This window comes from Mesoplodon densirostris (assembly GCF_025265405.1).
Source record: "Mesoplodon densirostris isolate mMesDen1 chromosome Y unlocalized genomic scaffold, mMesDen1 primary haplotype SUPER_Y_unloc_2, whole genome shotgun sequence".
NCBI lineage: Eukaryota > Metazoa > Chordata > Mammalia > Artiodactyla > Ziphiidae > Mesoplodon > Mesoplodon densirostris.
The window spans coordinates 316,876-336,857 of NW_026778237.1; the positions used below are offsets into that span (position 1 = coordinate 316,876).

General features: G+C 41.4%; 1 pseudogene; it reads right to left on the minus strand.

Moving 5' to 3' along the window:
• Positions 1-13,475: 13,475 nt before the first annotated feature.
• The window catches only part of LOC132483035 (aldo-keto reductase family 1 member B10-like), a 46,807-nt pseudogene continuing 40,300 nt past the window's right edge, over positions 13,476-19,982 (minus strand).

The window sequence follows — 19,982 nt, forward strand, 5'->3', positions numbered from 1 at the left end:
CCTACTGTATAGCACAGGGAACTATATTCAACATCCTGTAATAAACTGTAATGGAAAAGGTTATGAAAAAGAATATATATATATATATATATATATATATATAGAACTGAATCATTTGCTGTACAACAGAGACTAACACAACATTGTAAATCAACTATACTTCAATTTTAAAAAATAGGAAAAGAAAAAAAATGTATTATCTTATGGAGGTGTAGAGAAACATTTATGCTTCAATAAAAAGAAAATGTACTGTTTAGATCACACTCTTCCTGGTTTTCTGAGTAGCCTTTCATTGTCTTTGAGCAATTCTACTGCAAGTTGTAAATTACTGGTATAACAATGCAAAATCATTCATATCTATAGACATGTACATTCTGTCTTCTGGAGGTTCAAGTGACTTTCCTACCTCATGATGGAAGAGGACAATTTTGCCTCCATTTGCAAGCTCATTTCAACATTCCTGACCTATAGGTGTCAATTCTTTGGTTTCTCCTTGGAACTAGTTGTAATATTTTACTAGTTCCCACCATAGTTAAATACAGTCTTTAACATGTGTTTATCTTATATCTTTATGATTTTGCCTTTCTTGAAAATTATCTCAATCTTAATCTTTAATCAGAACTAACTGATATATTTATGAGTTGAAATATAATATGAACATATATAGTACTATACATATATATATATATATTATATTTATTTCTTTTATTTCTTTATTTTTGGCTGCATTGTGTCTTCATTGAGGCACGCGGGCTTTCTCTAGTTGCAGCAAACAGAGCTACTCTTTGTTGTGTTGTGTGGGATTCTCATTGTGGTGGCTTCTTTTGTTGTGGATTGCAGGCTCTAGGCACACGGGCTTCAGTAACTGTGGCACACAGGCTCAGTAGTTGTGGCTCATGGGCTCTAGAAAGCAGGCTTAGTAGTTGTGGTGCATGGGCTTAGTTGCTCTGCAGCATGTGGGATCTTTCCAGACCAGGGCTCAAACCCGTGTTCCCTGCATTGGCAGGCGAATTCTTAACCACTGTGCCACCAGGGAAGCCCACCATATATTTTTTAAATATTGGGTTTTTTAATTTGTGGGGCACTGGTTTAATAACTAAAACACTACCAGTTGCTTATGCTCTAGTCTGTATTACTTTCACCAACTTAGATTCCCTAACCCGTTTTTTGGGTCACAATTTATTTCCACTTAACCCCAATATAGCTTTTAAATTTGAATGAAACAAAATATCTCACCCACCCAAATTTATTCAAATAGAGATAATGAAATTTAATTTGAAAATTAACATATCAGATCACATCAAAAAGAATAAAATACTTAGGAATAAATCTAACTAAGGGGATAAAAGAGTTGTACTCAGAAAATGATAAGACACTGATAAATAAATGAAGATGAGAGAAACAGATGGAAAGATATAGCATATTCAAGGATTGGAGGAATTAACGTTGTTAAAATGTCCATAGTACTCAAGGCAATCTACAGATTAATGCAAAATCCCTATCAACTTACCAATGGCATTCTTCCTGGAATTAGAACAAATAATTCAAAATCGATATGGAAACAAAAAAGACCTGAAATAGCCAAAACAACTGGAGGTATCACACTCCCTGCTTTCAAACTATACTACAAAGCTACAGTCTTCAAAACAGTATGGTACTAGTATAAAATCATACACATAGATCAATGGAAAAAATAGAGAGCCCAGAAATAAACCCACACTTATATAGGCAATGAATCTATGACAAAGGGGGCAAGAATATACAATGGGAAAGAGACAGTGTCTTCAATAAATGGTGTTGGGAAAACTGGACAGCTATAGGCAAAAAAATCAGATCGGACTACTCTCTCACACCATAAACAAAAATAAATTCAAAATGGATTAAACACTTAAATGTAAGACTTGAAACCATAAAACTTCTAGAAGAAAACATAGGCAATAATCTCTTTGATATGAGTCTTAGTAGTATTTCTTTGGATATGTCTCTTCAGGCAAGGGAAACAAAAGCAAAAATAGACATATGGGACTACATCAAACTAAAAAGCTTTTGCACAACAAAGCAAACAATACACAAAACGAAAAGACAATCTACTGAATAGGAGAAAATATTTTCAAACAATATATCTGATGAAGGGTTAATGTCCAAAATATTCAAATAACTCATACAACTCAACATCAAAATAAACAAACAAACAAACAAAACCAACGTGATTAAAAAAATGGGCAGAGGATCTGAATAAACATTTTTCAAAGGAAGACATACAGATGCCAATAAGTACATGAAAAGATGTTCAACATCACTAATCATCAGGGAAACGCAAATCAAAATCATAATGAAGTATCACCTCACACCTGTCTAAATGACTATTATCAAAAAGACAACAAATAACAAGTGTTGGCAAAGATATGCAGAAAAGGGAACGCTTGTGTACTGTTGGTGGGAATGTAAATTGGTGTAGCCACTATGGAAAGCAGTATGGAAATTCCTCCAAAACTTAAAAATGGAACTACCATATGATCCAGCAATTCCACTCCTTGCTATTTATCTGAAGAAAACAAAAACATTAATTAGAAGAGAAAAATACACCCCTATGTTCATTGCAGCATTATTTACAATAGCCAAGACATGTAAGCAACCCAAATGCCCATCAATAGATGAATGGATAAAGAAGATATGGTATATACATATAATGGAGAATTACTCAGCCATTAAAAAAAATGAAATTTCTCCATTTGCAACAACATGGATGGACCTAGAGGATATTATGCTAAGGGAAATAAATCAGACAGAGAAAGACAAAGATTTCACTTACATGTGGAATCTAAAACACAAGACAAATGAACAAACATAACGAAAGAGAAACAGTTATAGATACAGAGAATAGACAGATTGTTGCCACAAGGGAGGGGAGTGAGGGGAGTAGAGAAATAGGTGTGGGAGATAAGAGGTAGAAACTTCCAGGTGGAAAATAAAGGAGTCACAGGTATGAAATGTACAGTGTGGGGAATATAATCAATAATTAAATGATATCTTTGTATGGTGACAGATGGTAACTAGTTTTATCATTGGTGATCATTTTGAAATGCATAGATAAATCGAATTACTATGTTGTGTAACAAGAAATAACAGTGTTATAGGTCAAATATACTTAAAAAACAAATGAACTCATGCATAGAAAAAGAGATCAGATTTGCAGTTACCAGAGGTGGGGGGTTGGGGAAGTGGATGAAGGCAGTCAAAAGCTACAAACTTCCAGTTGTAAGACACATAAGTAGTAGGGGTGTAATGTACAACATGATAAATATAATTAACATGGCTGTATGTTATGTATGAAAGTTAAGAGAGTAAATCCTAAGACTTCTCATCACAAGGAAAAAACATTTTTCTATTTCTTTAATTTTGTATATATACGAGACGATGGATGTTCACTAAGCTAACTGTGATAATCATTCCAAGATGTATGTAAGTCAAATAATTATGTTGTACACCTTAAACTTACAGAGTGCTACATGTCAATTATAACTCAATAGAACTGGAAGAAAAAAAATATTAGGACCACCTATGTTGACTGGGGAGGGCTATTAAAAATTAAATGGCAAGATGGGAGTAGACCAATTTGTCATCAGAGAAACTAAAAAACAACAAAGACAACATGGTTAGCAGTTATTCCTGTAACCTTCCAGTTTTTTTTTTTCCAAGTACCACTAAGCAATTAACTGAGTTTTCTGAGGACACTGACTACGTGTCCCAAAATTCAACTAATTCTGACTCCATCTACCCAGAGACAGCATCAGATCCCACAGACTAAGGGTTAAGTCCTACAAGACCACACCTCCCCCTCCTGACTTTAGAGGTCAATCACAAGTTCAAGTTGTCACCTGTGCTTCTGACCAACTCCCTCCTTGTGTTCAAGTACTTTGCTACAGCAGCTCACAAAACTCAGAGAAACATTTTACTTACTAGATCGCTGGTTAATTATAAAAGGATATAAGTCAGGAACAGGCAGATGGAAGAGATGCAGAGGGCAGGTATGGGGAAAGGGCACGGAGCTTCCAAGCTCTCTACAAGCTCCCTCCTCTCCCCAAATCTCTATGTGTTCACCAACATGGAAACTCTCTGAACCCTGTCCTGGAGGTTCTGTTACAAAGGCACGATTGATTAAATCACTGACCACTGGTGATTGAAAATCTCTATTCCCTCTCCCCTCCCCAGAAATCTAGTGATGGGACTGAAAATTCCAACCCTCTCTAAATGTTGGTTCCTCTGGCAACCAGCCCCCCATACGGAGGTGCTTTCTAAAAGCTACCTCATTAACACAACAAAGGACAAATTTATCGCTCCATTTACCAAGGAAATTCCGAAGGTTTTAGGAGTTCTGTGCCAGGAAGGATACAAAGACCAAATACTTCTATTTCTTGTCATAAATCTCAATATCATACTACCATTTTACCCTTGTGGGCAAAGTCAAGGCAATTTTGTAGATAAACTAATCTTGCTCTAAATTCTTTGGAGGTGGGTGGAGAGGGCTGGGGTTTGTCTTACAGGGTGACCAACTCGGTTCAGTTTGCCTGAGACTTTTTGGTTTAGCACTGAAAGTCCTCTGTCCTAGGAAAACCTTCAGTTCAGTGCAAACTGGGATGGTTGGTCGCCCTACGTTTGATTTACCAAAAAAAGCTAACTACGCTGTGTATAATCATATTAAGTTTTCAATTATCTTCATGTCTCAGCAAGACTGCAGTGCCCATGGCTCATAGACAGTGCCGGGAAGTGCTGAGGTGGGAGGCGCAGGGCTAACAACAATAACAAACTTACCATTTGTGGAGAGCACTATGGACTGAGCCCTGAGCTAAATCATTTACCTGAGTTAACTAACTTAATCCTCATTCCTCACAGCCACCCTAAGAGGTAGGTACTGTGGTTAACTCCATTTTATGGATGAGGAGTTGAGACACAGAGGTTAAGTGACTCGTCCAAGGTTTCACTGAAAGTAAATGGCAGAGCCAGAGTTCTGATCAGGAGATTGGGATTGGATTAAATTGGAGGGGCCTCTGGGGTGTCTAACAGGCAGCTAGAGATGCAAGTTGCAGGCTCACAAGAAAGGTCAGAGCTAGGGCTCATGATGTCACAGGAATTTTTGTTGTTGTTGTTGTTGTTGTTTTTGGCTGCGCCGGGTCTTAGCTGCGGCACGAGGGATCTTCATTGTGACATGCGGGATCTTTCAGTTACAGCATGCGTACTCATAGTTGCAGCATGAATGTGAGATCTAGTTCCCCAACCAGGGATCAAACCCAGGCCCTCTGCATTGGGAGCACAGAATCTGGCCCACTGGGCCACCAGATAAGTCCCAGATTTTTTTTTTTTAATTGAAGTATAGGGGCTTCCTTGGTGGAGCAGTGATTAAGAATCGGCCTGCCAATGCAGCAGACACGAGTTCGGGTTCGAGCCCTGGCCTGGGAAGATCCCACATGCTGCGGAGCAACTAAACCTGTGTGCCACAACTACTGAAGTCCATGTGCCTAGAGCACATGCTCTGCAACAAGAGAAGCCACCGCAGTGAAAAGCCCGCACACCGCAACACAGAGTAACCCCCAATCACCGCAACTAGAGAAAACCCGTGCACAGCAATGAAGACTCAACACAGCCAAAAATAAATAAATAAAATAAACTTATAATTAACATATAGTTGACTTACAATATTATACTAATTTTAGGTGTGCAACATAGTGATTTACAATTTTTAAAGGTTACACTCCATTTATAGTTATTATGAAATATCGGCTATATTCCCTGTGCTGTACAATATATCCTTGTAGCTTATTTCATACATAGAGTTTGTCCCTCTTAATCCCTTACCCCGATCTTGCCCCTCCCCACTTCCCTCACCCCACTGGTAACCACTAGTTTGTTCTCTATACCTATGAGTTGGTTTCCATTTTGTTATATTCACTAGTTTTGTTTTGTTTTGTTTTGTTTTTTAGATTCTACATGCAAGTGTTATCATATGGTATTTGTCTTTCTCTGCCTGACTTATTTCACTAAGCATAATACCCTCCAAGTCCATCCTGGTCATCACAAATGGCAAAATTTCATTATTTTTTATGGCTGAGTAGTATTCATGTGTGTGTGTGTGTGTGTGTGTGTGTGTGTGTGTGTGTGTGTGTCACATCTTCCTTATCCATTTATCTGCTGATAGACACTTAGGTTGCTTCCATATCTTGCCAATTATAAATAATGCTGCTATTAACATTGGATGTGAGAGTGGTTTTCACAGAATGGTCATGTCTAGGAGGGCAAGAAAGGAGTAGTGAAGAAGACTCAGTAGGAAAGACCAGGGAGGAAAAGAAAGTAAAAATGAAAGGGAAACTTTCAAGAAAGTAGTCAACCATGTCAACAGATTCAGTGAGATCAAGGATGATGAGAAAAAGGACACTGAATTTGGCAGGCAAGACCCTGGAGGCTTTCTAGTACAGTTTCAGTGGCTCAGGCAGTGGAATCCAGCTTTGGGCAGGTTATGGCTGATCTTCCATCCTGCCTGTCCATTAGAACCATCTGAAAACCTTTACCAAAAATATGCATTAGACCCTAGGATTTATCTCCAGGGATTCTGATTAAGTTGGTGAGAGGTATATCCCTGGCTTCCAGATGTCAGTGTTTTTCTAAAAGCCCCTGAGGCAATTCTAAGGTACTAATGTACCAATGAGTTTAATAAGGGCAGTGGGTTGGGAAGAAGTGAAGGTAAAGTTGCAGGTAACTCTATGAATAAATTTAAAAGAAGGCAACAATAGCAACCACTCACTATGAGCTCCTACTATGGGCCAAACTCTAAGCCCCTGGTGAACATTTTGGCATTTGGCCATTAGAAGAGCCTATGATATAGGGAGGCTTATCATCTCCATTTTCCAAAACGAGGTCTAGAGACATCCAGGGACTTGACCAAGTAAGCAGAGAAATCAGGATCAAACCCTGGCAGCTTGGTCAATACAAATTATTTCCCAGGTTATCAGAGAGAGGAGCATATTTATGGTAAGGAGGGAAGAACTTCCCACCACCAATTTGCCATTCACTGTGACTTGTGTTATTAACTTCCACTTTACAGATTTACCTTTTTTCTTCAAATAGATTATACCCCTATATTTTCCTCTGTACCTTCCTTCCTCTCAACTACCCAAGAACAGACGACATCTACAAACACATGTGACGGTCTTCAGAGAGGAAGCCACTCTTCTGGGAACATAATATTAGTGCTGGCAGAAGTGGAATCCCCCGTGACAGCATGGAGGGGTCTACAGGATTCCTTGCTAGTGTCTGGTGGCCCCAAGGAGGTGTGAGCATTCTGCAAAAATTCTCTTTGGGGATATGAAACAACTGACAACTCCTCCCTCCACTCATCGTGCCATCTCGTCTGTCTGACTCCAGAGGGCAACTGTCCCTTGGGAGGGTACAACTAAGACTGGGTCCCCATAAGTAGACACTAAGATGAGATTTAGCCATAAGTGTTACTAGGGAAAGTCAATGGGGAGGTGGGAAGAAGGACCAGGAGAAGTTGCACAGGCAAGGATGCAATATTGGGCAAAGTTCAACAGGACAGCTCTGGAGAGAGTAAGGGTCATTTCTTAGAGTTGTCCCAGTCAGTGTGCAGAGGACCTGGGGTATTTATACCTTCTCATTCATCAGCCTTGGGTTCAGGGATATTCTTGGGGAATATATAAATTGCCATGTGTGGTTAAAGTGGGTTCAGGCAGCTGGAGACTGCTCTGCCTAAGAATACATGCAGGTGCTGGCTATTGAGAGGAACATACAATGGAGGCACCGTGCCCCCAAATGTAAGGGGTGTCAAGGGCATGTGGGTGGAGCACTGTCAGTGTCCACCACCAGATGGGAAGGGGACAATCACTTGTCCATGACGGGGCAGACAGGCATGAGAGGTGCAGTAGTTTCCTGTAGGATCTGAAAGTCAGAAGGCAAGGACGACAGATGAGCAGGAAGACTAAAGCTTGTTCCTCAAGCGAAAGAGACAAGCAGCGACCAGAACAGATTGGGGAATAATGCAGACCTCTTTCACACCTCTCAACTCCGGTGCACTGGAAAGGGGACCTGGCAAGACAGGATTCCACATTCAACGGAGGCTGAAGGCTTTGGTAATTGGAAAAGGAAGTTATCCCTGAACCCTAGAGAATCTGGAGACATCTGGGCTACAGAAACATATGTACACATCCTCCAGGGGGTAAACCGCAGCACCCTCTCATCTCACCATGCCTGCCCTATATTCCACAACATATGTCACCTCACACCATGATGCTGGAGGAGGACTCTGCAGCCCAGCTTTCTGTCCACGTGGGCTTCCCATGGTGGCAGTCACACCCCACCCTCTGATGATGTAGATTATGCCAGAGAGGTTCTGCTTATCACCTGTGAGTTCAGCTGGGCTTCTGTTTGCGCCTAAGCACAGATGAACAGACTCACAGATCCCCAGACCTGCGTCTTCCATGAGTGTCCCATCTGCATGCCTCTCTCTGACAACTCCCCTGAGAGAAACCAGGCACTCGAAGCATCTGAGGCAAATATCCACACTCTGTCTCTTCACCACTGGCTTAGGGCTAGGCCCTCCTCTAGTCTAGGATTATATGGAGGTAATCCTGAAGAGCTCTTTTTACTCAAGACCAAGGCTAATGCAGACCTACACAATTTAACCTCCTAGAGGAACAGGCTTTGTGTATCTTCTGAGAGGGAGACAACCCAGGGGGTGTGGCCACAAGGACTCAAAGAGAGAAATGACAGTGACAGAAAAGATCCTATGGAGTAGGGGTTGACACACTTGTTCTGTAAAGGAATGGAGAGTAAATAATTTAGGCTTTGCAGGCTGTGTGGCCTCTGTCACCACCACTCAATTCCTCTGCTGCAGGGCCAAAGTGGCCAGAGATGGTACATAACTGAATGCGCGTGGCTGTGTGCTGATCAAACTTTATTTATGGACCTTGAAATTTCAATTTCACATAATTTTTATGTGTCAGGAAGTATTCTTCTGATTGTTTTTCAACCATTTAAAAATGTAAAAACCACTCTTAGCTCCTAGAATGTACAAGAACAGGCTGTGGACAGGCCCATGGACAATAGTTGGCTGATCCCTGCTCTAGAAGGAAGAGCAGTGTCCCCCACTCAATTATATTTACACACTCCTTATGACTGACAGGGCATATTTCCCCACCTTAGCAGACCAGCTTTTTTTTTTTTTTTTTTCTTGCGTTACACGGGCCTCTCACTGTTGTGGCCTCTCCCGTTGAGGAGCACAGGCTCCAGACGTGCAGGCTCAGCGGCTCACGGGCCTAGCCGCTCTGCGGCATGTGGGATCTTCCTGGACCGGGGCACGAACCCGTGTCCCCTGCATCGGCAGGCAGACTCTCAACCACTGTGCCACCAGGGAAGCCCTAGCAGACCAGCTTTGATGTGTGATCTGAAAATTCCATTTTGTACTCAAGTTTCTCTTTCCCAAAGTAAGAGCTGGTAAGAGAACAACTTCCCTTGGAAATGGTGGGACCCAACAAGTCTCTGTTTCCTGGAATTTTAAATTTAAAAGCATTAAATTGCAAACTGATGGAAAATATTTCCCCCAAAATTAATGAAGCCATGCCAAATAAACACCTTTTTTATTTTTTCAAATAGAACCGGAACACAAAAATATTTGGAAACTGAAACTTAACTGAATAAACATGTCATTTAGCCTGAGTTTTTGGAAAAAGAAGATATGGGAAACATCAAAACCATTGAAACATTCATCTGTGGAAGTCCTCAGAGACAGAACAGTAGTTGATTCAAAGTAGTTTATTCAAAGTAACAGTTTTAAACATTTAACTCGTTGTTAAACATTTTGGGTGTGAGGGCCTCATCAGAGATCATAGGCAAAGTTTTATTTCATGTCAAGATGCCTTTCCCACTGTAAACCCAGAATAGATGACTGTCATTTTAGTAAACACTCTGTCCTTAGCATATAAAAAAAGGAAGGTCACAAATGACACATATCTAGAGATTATCATACTAAATGAAGTATGTCAGAAAAAGACAAATATCATATGATATCACTTATATGCAGAATCTAAAATAAGAATACAAATGAACTTATTTACAAAACAGAAATAGACTCACAGACATAGAAAACAAACTTACAGTTACCAAAGGGGAAAGGGGGGAGGGATAAATTAGAAGTTTGGGGTTAGCAAATACAAATTACTATATACAAAATTGATAAACAACAAGGTCCTACCGTATAACACAGGGAACTATACTCAGTATTTTGTAATAACTTATAAGGGAAAAGAATCTGAAAAAGAATATGTATTTAAAACCAGAAAAAAACCCCAAATGACACAAGTGTTCAGTGAGTTGTATATGACACACAAAAAATATAGCTAAAGACTTTGTAAATGTCAACCTCTGGGTACTATAAACGTTGACATTCAAAATCAATCATTTAAGCAGCTGAAAGAAGTCGAGGAGCCTTTGGGATTTAGGTTGCAAGAAAGAATATATATCTGGAGGGAAACCTATTGGCAGAAAGGTTATGGTTCCAGACCTTAGAGAGTTTAAAGTTTTTGTTTTTTTTTTAAGAGAGTTGGTAGTTGGCTGAGACAAGACTGCTGTTTTAAATAAAATATGGGTTTTGACAACACCCCATACTTTACATGTTATAAAGATGCTATTTTGAGTTTAGAGCTGTAGAGTTGAGGATTTTTTTCCTGCATTTTACTTCTGGAGAGGCACAGGACAGACCATTTCATCCTGAATTCTAAAAGGCAACAATAGTTCTAAGAAGGCCATATCAAGGTGTCCTGTTCATTCCTAGAATTGTAGTCCAAGGACTATATATAATCCATAGGTATGGAGAGCCTGGACCTTTTTGGAAAAATGAAGGCTTTAGGGTTCTGCCAGTAGGAACTGAGGGAAAAGTGTAAGAGGAGAAAAAAAAAAAAAAAAAGAAACCACAATTTGATAACAAAATGGATATAAATAATAAGAGGTCAGGAACAAAAGTTAAAAGACAATCCTAATGTTTTCATCTGGGAACCTCCCACTGCTATAAAGCAAGTAGTTTAAAAAAAGGCATCACATTTGTAGGAGAAAGAAATAAGAAAAGCTTATTCAAAGAGTGATGTCCAGGACATACCTTGTGGTCCAGTAGTTAAGACTTTGCCTTCCAATGCAGCAGGTGTGGGTTCAATCCCTGGTCAGGGAGCTCAGATCCCACATGCCTCACAGTCCAAAAACCAAGACATAAAACAGAAGCAATATTGTAACAAATTCAATAAAGACTTTAAAAATGGTCCACATCAAAAAAAAATAATGAAAAGTGATGTCTTATATACATCTGGAAGCATGGAATTAGGGTTTAGATAAGAAGTTGGGACTATTAAAAGATAGGTATCCGCAATCTTAGATCATTCCTCAAATGAATAAGTTAATAAATAAATTAATGCATAAAGGTTAATTTTATTTGTAGGTGTTTAAGAAGAGACTCTGAACTATCATTTATAAACAAAAGATTGAGATTTACTGATTAGCAATAGCCTATCCTCTGAAATTGTTATAATGGTGTTGAAAATGTCCAACAAAATGATAATTTCTGGCAATATGTAACTTCATTGGCAACAAATTCCTTTGAAGAACAGTGGCATTTATTTCAAAGAGTGAGAGGCAGCCCTGGCCCTTGAGAGAGACACAATATAGACATGGTCCCTCTGCGTACCGATGTGGCGAGTCCTGGTGAACCCATGCAGACCCCGTGGAACACTGAGCTACAAGAACGCCCACTGGCTGTGTTTTAGGAACTTGCCTTCATGAATTCAGGCCTTAGCAAAGATTGTGAAGGTCAAAGGCAGCATTTGCAGGGGGTCAAGTCTCCAGACATAATTGGAGAGCGGTGAAGAGTGAAGTTGAGAAAAGCAAATTCTCCCTGTTGTCAGGTCAATAACTCTTGTTTTTAAAACCCTCCTATGGCTTCACATCTCATTTAGAAGAAAATGTAAACCTCCCCCCACCTCCCAAGAAGCCCAGCATGCTCCAGTCCTCATATCCTCTCCTATGTTCTGCCCTTACTCACCCTGCGCAGACCCCACTGGCCTTCCCCTGTTCATTCCCATCACAGGAAGTTCTCCTTTGCTGTTCCCACTGTCTGGAACACTTTGTCCTGATCTCTACATGCTGGGTCCTTCTCATCATTCAGGTCTCAGCTAAAATGCCCCCACCTCCACTAGAGAAGTCTTCCTGACGACCACATCTGAGGTTTTATCCAGAGCTCTCAATCTGTACTGTGCACATGGATCTCCTGGGGAGTCTGTTACAATGAAGGCTTGGACTCGGTGGTTTGGAGGGGAGGACAGAGCATGGGTAGTGGGGGGAAGGCACTGAGATCCAGCATTTCTAACAAGATTCCAGGAGATGGGCAACACTACCCCTCAATCTCCATCACACTAGCTGTTTCATTTATTTCATGATGCTTCACATTTTGAAATTACATATCTGTTTGTGTACTGGATTGTTCATTGGTGGGTTGATCTATTTGTCTACTAGTAAGTAAATTCCATAAGAGAAGGGATTTTTTTTTTGCACTATTATTCTTTATTCTTTTTTTTTTTTTTTTTTGTGGTACACAGGACTCTCACTGTTGTGGCTTGTCCCGTTGCAGAGCACAGGCTCCGGACACGCAGGCTCAGCAGCCATGGCTCACGGGCCCAGCCGTTCCGTAGCACGTGGAATCTTCCTGGACCGGGGCACGAACCTGTGTCCCCTGCATCAGCAGGCAGACTCTCAACCACTGCACCACCAGGGAAGCCCTATTCTTTTTTTTTTTCTTTTCTTTTCTTTTTTTTTTTTTTGTGGTACGCAGGCCTCTCACTGTTGTGGCCTCTCCCGTTGCGGAGCACAGGCTCCGAAAGTTCAGGCTCAGCAACCATGGCTCACAGGCCTAACAGCTCTGTGGCATGTGGGATCTTTCCAGACCGGGGCACGAACCCGTATCCCCTGCATCGGCAGGCGGACTCTCAACCACTGTGCCACTAGGGAAGCCCGGGAAGCCCTATTCTTTATTATTTTAATCTTTATATTGTCAGTGGTAGCAGAGTTCCCTGGCAATCAAATCAAATAAGTGAAAAATACTGTAATTTGCTTACCTGAATCCTATCTCCTTATGACAATATGCTCCCAGTATACAACACTGTCCAGATTCTGGCCTATAGCAGGGCCAGGCTCAATATGATCTCAGATTAGCTTGGGTAAAATAGGACTCTCGTGGAGAGAGTTAGACTTTAATGAAGTGAACGGAGAACACCTGCTGGGCAATCTAATCTGGAGATTCAGCTTCAATATTATGCATTGAAGGGATAATCCTCCAAATGAGACAGAGGGTTCACGGTGCAGGCCCTCTAGTTTCTGCTGAAGCTGAGTATGATCACCATCCCTTCATCATTTAATTTGAAAGTCAAGGTCTAAAATTTCTCAATGATGCATGTTGGTGTTAGAGATTTGGGGATTACAACCACATTCCGTTGGATACAGAACCTGATGAGAACCTGGCCTGTAGTTCTTGTGCTTTGCAGCAGTCTCAATCTTGAGATCCTCCAGTAGGGAAGGGTCCTCTGGGTTGGCCCAAGGTTTCACCAGAGAGCCCACAGGGTTGTATGGTGTGACAGTTATGCCCTTGGAGTGGCAGTACTGGCTCCATTTCTCCCTCATGAGGTACAAGTGACAATCTGGTTAGTCACAGCTTTGTATTTCATTTCAGGCTTGTTCAATAGTTTTTTGGTTACACAACAAGGCCTGTATAGCACAGAGAACAATATTCAATACCTTATAATAAGCCATAATGGAAAAGAATATTAAAAAAAGAATGAATGTATATATATATGTATAACTGAATCACTTGGCTGTACAGCAGAAATTAACAGTATTGTAAATCAACTATACTGCACCTTAAAAATGTAAATTAAAGCAAATGAAATACAGAGTATTTTGATCTGGAGGTTGCTGAAGTTGGAGATTCCAATGGCTTTCCCCAACCCCCACAATCCACCAGCTCCTCCGTGGCCTCCCAGGCAACCAAGAATGTTACTTCACTGGCGAGGAAATTGCCTTTATTGTCTTTGGAGAAAAGTCATCCTGCGGCTATGATCCCAGTGATTGAGATAAATGTCCATATGGTCCAGTTGCAGATCCTTGAGGGTCTTCTGACAGGTTTCCTTCACTAGATTCTTTCAAAGAAGAGGGGCCATAACTTGTCAATGATGAAGAGATCTTCCTTCTTCACAACCTTCTTTCAGGTGGTTTCCACCATCTCATTCTTCTTCTGATAGACACAGGCACAATGTGGTGATATCTGCATCAGTGGTCTCCTTCACAGGCTCCTTGACTTTGCCTTGGGAGACCTTCAGGTGCCCAGATCCACAATGGCCATCTTGAATTTGGTACTGAGTACCATGAAGGTGCCCACGGTCAGTGCAGAAACAGTTCTGAGCAAGCAGATAGGTACCTTGTGACCTGGTTAAGGGGACTGGCCTTCAGGCAGGGACTTTGTCCAGAATGTTTACTTTTGTATTCCCAGCACTTAACACAGAACCTGGCATGTCACAGATGCTCCATAAGTACAGTAGAATAAATGATGTTGTTCCAGATTAACTACTTTATCCCTTTACTGCCCTCTTACCACTTCAGCGACTGCTCCTTTATACAATAAGATCCAGACTGTAAGTGATAGAAGGCAGTGTTACCCTAGTGCCACTACAGGAAGTGCTAGTTACTGGTAAAAACTGAGACAAAAAGCTTATACCAAAATGTAAATCTGATATGGCACTCAGCAGAGTGTTTAGTCAGGATGACTTTTTTTTTTTCTTTTCATAGAAAGACTTTATTGATGAAGGAAATTGCTTTCCCTTCTGGCACAGGCTCATCTCATAAAACAGTGTGTGAACTGGCACCTGTGGGCAGGCTGCGTTGTGACCAGCACAGACACAGAGGTTAAACAACTTAATATATACTATCTATCTATCTATCTATCTATCTATCTATCTATCTATCTACCTATATATATACACATATATATACACACACACACACATACACACACACACACACACACACACACACACACACACACACACACATATATATATATATATATATATCAGGACCAACCCTAAATTCAGTTAGCAACTCAGAAAGAATTGCTGATTTTAACCCTGCTAACACCCCAGGTCTGAAGGCAGCAGTTCCTACCTCCTAGGCACCGCCACGTGTGTTCCAAGGTCTGGTATTATTATTCCAGACCATGTCCATTCTCCTCTCCTCACAAGGCTGGTTCAGCCTCAGTTCAGAAAGTTAGATGCAGTGCTTTAGTGCCTCTTGATTTTGCTACACGTGAGACCCTACCCTTAGGATCCCTGAAATTAGTGCCTCATACTCATTTTTCATGTCACTTTCAGTAGTCAGTTCAGATAGAAAAGGAACAGAGGTGTTTGTTCAGTGACATTTTCCCTCTTTTGTAGTCTATTTTCCATCAAATGCTAGGAAATCTGCTCATTCATCAGGAAATGGCCCATTTATAATTTTTATGAATAAATGTAATAAGAATGCTAGTTTCAGCTTGGAAGTGTTATAAATATAAATCATTGGCTTTGGAATGAAAAAAAAAATCTTTGCCCACCACTGGCCAAGAGCTGAGGGTTTTGTATTGCTGCATTTATACATTGATGATTTCATAAGTGTTTATAATTATAACCAGCGAGACCTCTTGGATGTAATTCAGTACTCTTTCACTTCTTGGTCTATAATACTTTCCATATGTTAGTTTAGAAATGCCGTACCTCTCTGTTAACAGCCTTTCCCCCATTAAAAAGCCATCAGATTTTAAAGACATAGGGATATTTTCCTTTTTCAGTGGGAAGAATATCATCATGTTACAGATAGTTACCTTCTCTTTGAGGTACTTTTGTGCCTATACATATACATGGACCCTTTAAAGACTTCATCATCTTTAACTGAAAGCTGACCATCATAGAAAACAAAGATGGTTAAACTAATACCCATTGCCAGGAGCAAATGAGTGAAGGTGCAGTGAGAATTAGATTCTACATTATTGTCAACAGAAAGGCGTTAGAGGAGAGAGATGGTAGTCAGTAGAGTTAGAAGTGGAATCAAGCAGGATTGTCACCATCCAGTTGTTTTTGTTTTTGTTTTTTGCTGTGTTGCGTCTTAGTTGAGGTATGTGGGATCTTTCTCGTTGCAGTGCGTGGTCTCTTCGTTGTGGTGCGTGGGCTTCTCTCTAGCTGTGGCATGCGGGTTTTCTCTCTCTAGTTGTGGCATGTGGGGTTCAGAGCATGTGGGCTCTGTAGATTGCAGCACGTGGGCTCTCTTGTTGAGGCATGCAGGCTCAGTAGTAGTGGCGTGGGGGCTTAGCTGCCCTGCGGCATGTGAGATATTAGTTCCCTGACTAGGGATCAAACCTACATCCCCTCCCTGCATTGGAAGGCAGATTCTTTACCACTGGACCACAAGAGAAGTCCCAGTCAGCATCCAGTTTTGATGGCATCAGGCCAAGCATAAGATTCAATCGGTTAGGTAAAGGGAAAAGTCTAAATAATCCAAGGAGAATCACATTTTCATTGTTTGCTTGCTTATTATGAGTTAATTCATTTTCTGTTGTTAAGAGCTTTTAGAAAAAGTAGTAATACTTCCTCAGCCCAAAGTAATTCAAAGTGTTTAAGCCAAAAGTCATCCTCCTGTTTGCCTGTGTTCTCTCATCACTCAATATCCCTTCCTGGAGATAATATTATCATTACCTATGTAGAGATGATTCATTTTCAAAATGAACATGTTCTTGAACTCACATAGTTTTCTACTAATATTGTTCAATATTCAATGTGGCAAAATTCCATTCCAACAAAATAATTTGCAATGAACTGAAATGATATGACCTGTATGTGTGTAGCCCCACAATGACTGTAAAGGGGTTAAGTAGTAAAACAGTCAGTGGGTACATCGGAATCAGACACCTGAATTGTCACTGAGTCAGTGACTTCTGGCCCAGGGAAAACTGCTGGGGTCATTTTCAATCTGTAACTTGCTCTCCTGCACCAAATATTCCTACCATTTTAACCCTTTTCAACAACTACCATCCAACTTAGACTGAAGGCAAAGCCCAGAATGTCCTGAAATTCTGCAGTACAGAGACAGACAAAAGACATGCCAAGTCACTGGGGAATGGCAGCCAGTGTTTTCCAGCCTATATCAAAGGTGAGAGTAATTTTCTGGAATTTCTCAAATCTATGCTGTAACAGTTAGGGACAGCAGAATCTTAATCTTAAAAACACAATGTATAAAGGATGTGCACCCCATGAACAGAAATCACAGAAGACTAAGACATTATACATTAAGTCCCCTACATGAGAACTTTCAAAGATGCAAACAAGCTACTTCCCAGACATCACTGGATCGGTTTTTTCAAGAGGGTAGGTAGAATGGAATCCAGCAAGGAACCAGAACCTGTGCCATTAACGTCAGGCATGAGTGAAATTGCAGCTTGCCCTCCATCTCCTATTGCTGACGATCCTTCAGCTCTACCATCTCCCACCTCCTCTCCCTCCTCCAGCCAGTAACTCTTTTTGCCTGTTCACTTGATGCCAGCCCCTGTTTGCCAGCTACTGTACTGGACTACTGTACTTTTCAAGGTACTGTACTGTAAGATTAAAAGTTTATTTTTTGTGTTTGTTTATTTTTATGTATTCTTTGTGTGAAAAGTATTATAAACCTATTAAACAGTACAGTACTATATAGCCAATTGTGTTAGCTGGGTACCTAGTCTTTGATGGACTTAGAACACATTGGATTTATGAACATGCTCTCAGAACGGAACTCGTTCATATGTAGTGGAATTACTGTAATCAAAACAGAGCCTCGGGCTTCCCTGGTGGCGCAGTGGTTGAGAGTCCGCCTGCCGATGCAGGGGACACGGGTTCGTGCCCCGATCCCGGAAGATCCCACATGCCGCGGAGCGGCTGGGCCCGCGAGCCATGGCCGCGGAGCCTGTGTGTCCGGAGCCTGTGCTCCGCAACGGGAGAGGCCACAGCAGTGAGAGGCCCGCGTACAGCAAAAAAAAAAAAAAAAACAGAGCCTCTAAATAAAGGAAACCATACAAATAAGTCTGGCACAAGATGTCCCCCAGTGTGGGGACGTGAGGCGAGAAGGCCCAAGGTCCACAATGAGGCCAGCAAACAGAAGCAAGGATCTGGATATGGCCATGGGTTAGTGTGGATACTCTGCAAAGCACTCACCATGATGGGGTTAAACATGCGAGGATTTTACCAGAGGAAATACCCGTGGGAGAAATTGGGGAGGATGTTGGGAAAGGCTGGACCCACTTCAGCCCTCAGTGTAAGTCTGACCCCAGTGAAGGAGAGTGGGAGAGGAGGTTGGTGGAAGCATCCTAGACTCCTGTGAAGACAAAGGAAGGGTCGGCAAAGCTGCTGGGATGTGTTGGAGCCTAAGTCCATAGAAGAAAGTGTGTCTCCCAGTGACAGGCTGCCTCAGTGTCCCATTACACTTGGTTACTAGCAGGGAGCACTGCATGGGATTTGTGGCCTCAGCAGAGACACTGTGACTGTTTCAGAACACTGTTGCTGAAGCCCTTAGTTAACTATGCTGCTGCAGGTAGAGGTCTGCAAGGTACATTCATATGTACATTCTCAGGCTTTCCTGTTGAAGAATCAACCATTTCCATCTAAGGCCAACTTGGGAGTTGATGTCACAACTAGTCCATATCCAGCCTTATCCTGATCAATCTCTATTCACTCAAGTTTACTACAATCAGCCATCTGTACCCACAGGTTCCAAATCCACAGATTCGACCAACCATGGATCAAAAATATTCAGAAAAAAAAAATTTCCGAAAAGTTCCAGGAAGCGAAACTTGAATTTGCCACACTCTAGCAACTATTTCCGTAGCATTTCCATTGTATTAGGAATTATAAGTAATCTAGAGATGATTTACAGTATACGGCAGGATTGAGTATGTTATATGCAAATGCTGTTGAACAACAATCAGTATGGAAGCTGTAAAGAACAAAGAGCTTTGCTTGGGGTCTTAAGAATTTCAATTCAGGAGACACAGATTTGGATAAAACAAAGAGTGACCCTGGGAAGAGAAAGGATCAGGGGCTTATAAAGGCAAAAGCCATCAGGTTGTTAAAGTTGTCTTGCAAGAATTATGATTGGCTCTGATGCAAAAAGGAAGTATTTGTCCTTCAGGGATAGGCTGTCACAAGTTATTTAGGGTAAGGGTCCCATAAGTGTCTTGAGTTTCTGGAACACTTTGCAGATGTTCTGGATGCCTGTGTTAAGACAAAAAGTGATCAAAAGTTCAGATTCCATCTGGGCTGAGATGTAAGTCCCACTTCCTCAGTGGTCCCCCGGCTCCATTTTAGAGAGCTCTCTTAGCAATAACAATTCCATTTTTATTCTCATTTACAATACTACATTATTTTATATAAGGGACTTGAACACCCGTGGATCTCGGTACCCAAAGGGCTGTGGGTGGGATGTCATGGAACCAACCCCCTGCAGATACTGAGGGACAACTGTATTTAGAAAGCTGCATAGGGGCTTCCCTGGTAGAGCAGTGGTTAAGAATCAGCCTGCCAATACAGGGGACATGGGTTTGAGCCCTGGTCTGGGAAGATCCCACATGCGTAGCAACTAAGCCTGTGCGCCACAATTACTGAGGCTATGCTCTAGAGCCCACGAGCCACAATCACTGAGCCTGTGTGCCACAACTACTGAAGGCTGCACGCCTAGAGCCTGTGTTCCACAACAAGAGAAGCCACCACAATGAGAAGCCCGCGCACCGCAACAAAGAGTAGCCCCCCACTCGCAGCAACTACAGAAAGCCCGTGTGTAGCAACGAAGATCCAATGCAGCCAAAAATAAATAAATAAAAATTTAAAAAA